We start from the raw sequence: 7,472 nt of genomic DNA, 5'->3' as shown, positions 1-7,472 counted from the left end.
GAAGAAATTTAAGAAAAAAAAATTATTTTATAGCCATTTTTGATTATAAAAGGGGAGGTTCTCCAGAAATTTCAAGCATCCCCAAAATCCATTTTCTTCTGAAAGAAAGAGAGCTGAGGGTTTTGTGAAGTTTTCTAGAATTTAGTGAGAAATTGGGTGTATTTGGGGCTTGGGTAAGAGAAAATTATTTCTAAGAGTGTGGTTGTAATAATTTTTCCACATAGTGAATATTTTTCTCTGTTTGTCTTCTGACAACGGCCGTGATTTTTCTTCTCCAAATTTAGAGTTTTTCACGTAAATCTTGTGTTGTGTGATTGGAATATTTTCCATTTAATTTTTCTGTTAATTTGTTGCTTGACAAATTACTTGCAGTGATCTTGGGAGAAAGCTCAATTTCCTAACAGTACTATTGTTTGCACTCATCACCTATCGTCCTAACTCTCTACAGGTTTCGTTTTCTCGGATAAAGCAGGACATGCACGGATGTTGTGATCCTTATGAATCAAATGTTTGAGAAATCATATGTGCATTGTATCAGATTCATTATATCTACAATGTGGATTAATTTCACTGTTTTAGTCGCAACTTCCCAAATTATAAATTGGACTGGTTTCATACCAGTTTAGTTTTTCTGCAGCTTTAAACCATTCGGTGGAATTTGCTTTGCACTTTGATACAAGTTCACTATATATGAAGTCAGCATCGGATTGTGGAAAATTATAAGAGCACTGCATTATCTGGTAAATTATTTTTGTTCATAGATTTTTTTTTCTTTATATGATTTCTGATAAATTTAGCTTCGTATTCTAATTTGTGTTCATATAAGTTTATTTGTAGGACAGGTTATCTACCCATCCAATTATGTAATCTCGTTGAGAGAGTAGGTTATCTCCCGGGCTATGGCAGCTTGAGTGGCGCCCGATATTATGCAGCAATATATTTGCTTCTTGTCTTGATTTTTTAGTACATCTTGGACACCCGCGGTTTATGTGCTGCCAAACTTTGCACTAGCATTTTGAGAATGCGTGAATTTAATCTTCAGGTATTATCAACCAGAAGCTAATTTGTAAATTATGGGCATTGCTAATCATATCCTTAAGTGAGAATTTTTTTTCCTTTAGTTTTATGGCAATATATCCTATTTCCTGATATTTGTCCTCTCAAATTGTCTCACTACCCCTCAATTTTTAATTCGTTTTATTATTTTCTAAAATTATCCTTATTAAAAATTTTAAAAATTATTTTTATTATTTTGTTCTCTCTCGCCCCCGCACCTCCCTCTCTCTTTAGCATTTTCAATCCCAATATCTCACCACCTATCTTTTTTACCATCAATCCATCACCTTCACCAACATATGATGAGTTTACATATTGGGTTTTGTTAGATTTTATTAACAATTGATAAGTTTTATCGTTATTGATAATATTAGTTTTGTTTTGTATGATAATTTAAGAATTTTTTCAATTTTAATTTGGGATTTGATTAAGAGTAGTTGGTATTTGATTTATATTTTGAATCAATTTAATAAAAAAAAATTGAGAGAGATGAGAAGTTAATTTACTGAGAAATTGAGAGAGAAAAAATATTTATCTTTTATTTTTTAATAAATTTTTAAAAAATAAATAATATTACTTGAAAAGTGAGCTCTAACGTGAAAATTTGACAGGATTAAATATTACCGTTCATCACACAATCTTTTCTAAGACTTGCAGTGCATCTGGATCACTATGCTGTCCCATGAAATGAAGAGACCAGCCAAGCCCAAATGCTCATAGCCAGCACTAAATTAGGCCCAAGTTGATGGGCCTCCATTTCCAATTGTTAATGGTTTTTATTTTTATTCTCAACTAATTCAGCTTATTCTGTGAATGAATGGAAGAAACCAAACTGTGAAAACTGGGATATGATCCTAACCTCCAGCCCTCTTTTCTAGCTATGATTAGGTAGCTGTAGCTTTAAGTTATAATATTAAAGTATTTAATAAATATTCGCTACTCTGGTATGAAATTTATCCCATACTTGTATTTGGAAAAAAAAAATTGTAACATATTTATTATTTTTGTGAAAATTAGCATATAAAATTTACATTTACCATGCACCATCGTCATTTATTTCATAGCTATAATGTTTTTTTTTTTACAATTACAAGTTGTGGCTCAAAACGTACAACACTTCAATATTATAGACTAAGATTTGTTCTATTTTCCAAATTCTTTTTTAGAAAATGGTCTAGTGAAAAATGGATGTACATAGGCGATGAAATCTAGGGCAAAATTTCTAAAACCTATTAACTTCTCTTGTCCTCCAATAAGAGAAAATTTTGGTGGAAGAAAAACGTCGGCAACTTTTAATGAATATAGCTGCATCAGCAACAACGACCTAGCACTAAGATTATGATAAGCAAGTCATTTTCTTCATGGCTAAGTTTGATGCAAAACTTTTATGTTAATAGCAAAATAATTAGGGGTTCACTGTTTGTATAACTTTACTGACTCAAATCAACATATAATACAGGTGCTGCTGCTGTATCATTACAGCTTATTAAACTTGATTTAGAATTTAACCCAACCTCAGTACCAAACGATGCCCAAATTTTAGCTGGGCCTGCTTTTCCAATTGTTAGTGGTTTTATTTTTATTTTTCACTAGGAATTCACCTGAGAGTGCTTCCAGTTTCCAAATTTTAAAAAGGAGATAAAAAAGGGGGTCTAATGAAAAAGCACATTCTGACATATATGGTCTATGAAACCTCGGGCAAATTACTATTGGATAGAGACCCATTAACCTCTCTTGTCTTCCAACAGCTTGGCTAGTTTGGTAAGAGAAAATTTCGGTAAAAAAAAAAAAACGTTTCCAATTTCTTCTGAATATAGCTGCATCAGCAATAATAACCTAACATTAGGAATCTAGCATATGACAAGAGCAAGTCATTTTCTTCATGGCCAAGGTTGATGCATAGTCAATTTATAATACAGCTGCTGTAATGTTACAGCTTACTAATCTCCTGTTTAAACGAAATACTAACAAAAGATTAACGAAAACACATTCCAAATAACGCCAGTTTAGGTTCGTTTATTTACTTATCTTTTAAAAATACTCGTAGTGACGTCATTTTAGGCACGTTTTTATCACCTTTTTTGTCGGGGTATAGTTCACGAATGGGTTTTTCTAACTTAAAACAAAAAAAAATGTGAAAAATGTAATAACATTTGGTTGAGTTGTATCATGGGTAGAGCTGTTTGGAAAAAGAACAGTAGTGTAATGTGTAAGAAGCGAGAGCTTTCTATTGTTGACTGTATACTTGCATCATTACATTAAGGTGTCCAGCATGCAGGAGTGAGAATGGGGCCATCTTTGATAGCGTATTCTCCGGTCTCCTGCTTAGCAATAGGCTCCTCTTTTGCTCATCTTTATAGAAAAAATCTGCGTCATGCAGATTGGTCAAAGAAAATTTCTGTTCTTAATTTGTACCAGCAATTTGGCTTATAAGGGTCTAATCATAAGAACTAAAGAACATGAGTGGGAAAAAAAAAAAGAAAACAAGACAAATCCTGAGTGTTTGCTCACGCAAGCATCCATAATTCCATATCCATTGCATGCATACACCCAAAACAACAAAAATTTACACAATCGAGACCCCATATCTGTCAATCAGTGAGAAACTGACAAGAGTTTATAATCAACTTATAATACAATGCAACAAAAAGAAAATAAAATAAAAGAAAATTATGATTCGTGATTGACGAAACGCATTCAAGAATTAAAATATTATTCTATAAAAAAAAAGGAATTAAATTTTTATTTTGCATGAAGAATATGGCAGACCACTTTGCTTAGTTGCTACTAGAGCGCACAATGATTCATCTTTCATTTCTTTTTTTATTTTTTAAATAAAACAAATGCCACAGGAAACCCCTTGGCCATTGCATGGCAAAATTAATCTTTACTACTTCAAAAACAAAAAAAATAATAATAATAAATACACAGACACCCCATCGGCACCCAAATGAATATACGAAGAGATTTAGAAATAGAGTATATATAGTGCCAGATATAATGCCAATATTAAATGTCAAAGCATGATTTCAAGCACATGATTCAAATAAGAATCAAGCCATCTGAAAGAATCAAATACTCAAGTTCGGAATTCAAATCACATCATTACACTAATTAACTGTGGTTTGTATATATATTCACACACGTGCATTTGGGACACATTATTAATATAATATAATATTTACGAAGGCATCTATATATTATGTTATATGTTGTAACGTAAGTACCTTATTGATTAAGAATTAAGACCCAATAATTCATCTTTGAAAATTGCATCCATTTTCTTATCCAACGACTGATATTAAGCCAGCACACATGATGTCTCATATATAGTTCATCTTTATGGTCAAATTCCAAGTGGGCACATGAAAAAGTGACATCTTCGGATGCTACTCATCATAAAAGTAATGTCTTGAAATTTTGATTAGTCCATTCAATAGCCGCTAGCCTGCTAGGCCCAGCCACCACAAAATAAACAAATTTCGATGGAGGATATACTGAGGCTCTTGTAGCCATCTTTGAAAACGACAACGCAGAATTCCACTTAAGGCCATGATTTTGTTGAATGATTGTGTTTTAAACAGCCTAGTTAAGGAAACTGCAGTTGCAAATTTTAACCTCACTAAGGAAACTAAAAGCTATTACTTCAATAGAGGGTATGTTCGACAGTTTGAAACTGTTATGATTCAACTTAGCTTTCAAAATTATGCGGTCAAAGCAATAATTATCGGTAAACATTAATTTTAAGTTGGCAGCTAACTTTTACCAACAACAAACAAAATGCAGAATATTTACGTTGTTCTCTAGCAGCCGCTGCTTTTAAGCCATAATTCCACAAAATCAAACCTAAACTTAGTGACAGCTAAATCCAAAGAATGATGATATTTACCCAAACCCATGCAGATGATCAACATAAACAATATTACTGCATGGCACAGTACTTTGTTTTGGTACACCTCATTGACACTAATGCACTGTCTATAGTATTAAGGAGATTGTCAGTTTTCTCCCACTGAAATTAAACATATATCACTTACTCTCTATTATTTTCATAAAACCCAATAATTTTTGTGATACAAAGAATTTTAAGGTAAAAAAGGTAAATGAATCATTTGCTTGATATTTGATCTTGAGAATTTAAAATATACTGTTATTATAAGAGAAAAGTTTAAAAAAATAAAAAAGTACAAGAAAAATGTAGTATATGTATGTTGTTGTTTAGCTTAACTTTGTTAGCACATCAATCAAAGTATTTACGAACTAACTTTACTTGCGAGCTACTTTTCAATGCCAACACTTTAATACATGATATTTTAGGCTCTGTGATTTAGACGTTAATTTGATTTTAATTAGCATGTCTTTAATAAAAAAGGGTTTATATGATCCTATCATTTTTTTTTTAAAAAAACATTATTAATTATAAAAATCATATTTACCATTGTTATCAACTTTTATTTTATAGTTACTTATAGTTTATAGTTGAATTTGGCCGTTACTTTTAAACCAAAACACTTCAAAACTAAACCTATATAACCTTAGTAACATTTTAATAAAAAGAAAGGTGATATTATTTGCCTCACCCTGATAAATAAATAACATAAACTAAGTTACTGTGCGTGTCCAACGTTGTTTTGATGCACCTCAATGAAACTGTGCACTAGTATGTAACATTACTGTTTCTATAGCCCCTTTATCATTATTTGGACCAAATATCATTACTCAAATCCAAAACACACCAACAGTCAAGTGGGGTCGTGGGAATTTGTAAGAAGAATGACTAAAAGAATCTTTAAAAAAAAATTCAGGAACGTGTATGATTAAGATCAGAACATGTGGGAGAACGTGAGAACTGAGAAGAGGTTGGAATCTCAGTCTCTTACTTTCTTTCTCCATTTGTTGATAATTAACAAGGACGTTAGAAAAGTGAAAGCTCCAGTGCTAGAATTGCACAAATATTCATGTGGGCACATCAATATGAACTACTCATTGAACATTATTTGAGTAATATTATGTGTAGGATATGGTATGCATGCAGCTTAGATTTGGCTTGGATTTCCGAGCCCCAATCGTTTTGCTTCGATTCCTCTTCTTACTTGTACTTGTTATGTTCCTTTATAGAAGTTAATAAGGCAGAAGAAGATGCTCGAATTTATATAAATTTTTGGGATCACTGTATATATAACATGTTATCTTTGATCAATGTGCTTTGAAGATGACTCATTGACCGACCAAAACTGTGTGATTATTATTATTTCTTGCTATCAAAATAGGGCTGTTTTCAAGAGAGAGAGTGTGTGTATGTGCCTTTCTTTTACGGTTTTGAATGTGCTTTATTCGTTCTTGGTAAGCAGCCTTGGTTCTTGCAAAAGCAAATCCAAGCTAACAGATTCCTTTCTTTCAAGATTGCCAATCCCATTTGGAAGACATTAATATATGTTTAATTAATTATAACCTTAAAACAACATTATTAATTATTAGGAAGCTTCTTTTAAGACAGATTTTTGTTTTTGTTTTTATTTTTATTTTTGTTTTTTGTTTTATTGGGAAACCACTACTCATTGACGGGCTGTTAATCAACTCCTCGGCTCATATTTAAATCGAGATTTCAAGTCATGTCATGTTTGCGGGAGTAAATTTTCTCATTATATGAGAGTTGATTTGATACACCAGTTTTTTAAATTAGATTTCGGTTATAATACAAACTTCCATTAGAGAGTTGATTTCATACGAAGATCAATTATAATACACTAAAGTAGGTTTTGGTAGAATTTTGATGCGCCTATCATTACATTTGTTGTGTATTGTGGACTATATTATTTAAAGAAGAAAAAAAAAATGGATTTTTTCTTTCCTAGTTTCTACCCAATAGAACATTAGCCCATACTGCTGAAAATTTGTCTTACTTTAGACAAACATCTTACGCTAATTTCTCAGCTAATAACATTAATCCATCAGTGCATGCAATTAAAGAGTGTATGAAAATACGTAATCCTAATTTAAAGATCAAACAAAAGTAAGAAGCATCAAGAAAATGCAATATGATTCTAAGTATAACGTGAAAGAAAATTTCATCTTCTTTGTGACCTTGACATCTAAATCAAAAGCGACACTGATCATTTTCTGTTTTGGGTGAGAATAATTCAAAAGTCGGCACAAGATAATATTCTCTTATCATGTAATGATATAGTAAAAGACAAAAACTCATAAACTTCTATTAATCTATTTCATAATTAAAACAAGTCAGCATGCATAGACTAACAACAGCAAAGTTGTAGTGTTAAGTATAGACTTAATAACGTAATTTAGGTACAAGTTTAGTAAATAATGTTATTTAGGTTATGATGGCACTATCATGTGTCGCTGTTCTATGGTATTTTTGAGAGGAGTGAGCCCTAAAATGAAGTGGAGCCAAGTCA

Source organism: Citrus clementina, unplaced genomic scaffold (genome assembly GCF_000493195.1).
Source record: "Citrus clementina cultivar Clemenules unplaced genomic scaffold, Citrus_clementina_v1.0 scaffold_6, whole genome shotgun sequence".
Lineage (NCBI taxonomy): Eukaryota > Viridiplantae > Streptophyta > Magnoliopsida > Sapindales > Rutaceae > Citrus > Citrus x clementina.
This window is presented reverse-complemented; position numbering follows the sequence as displayed.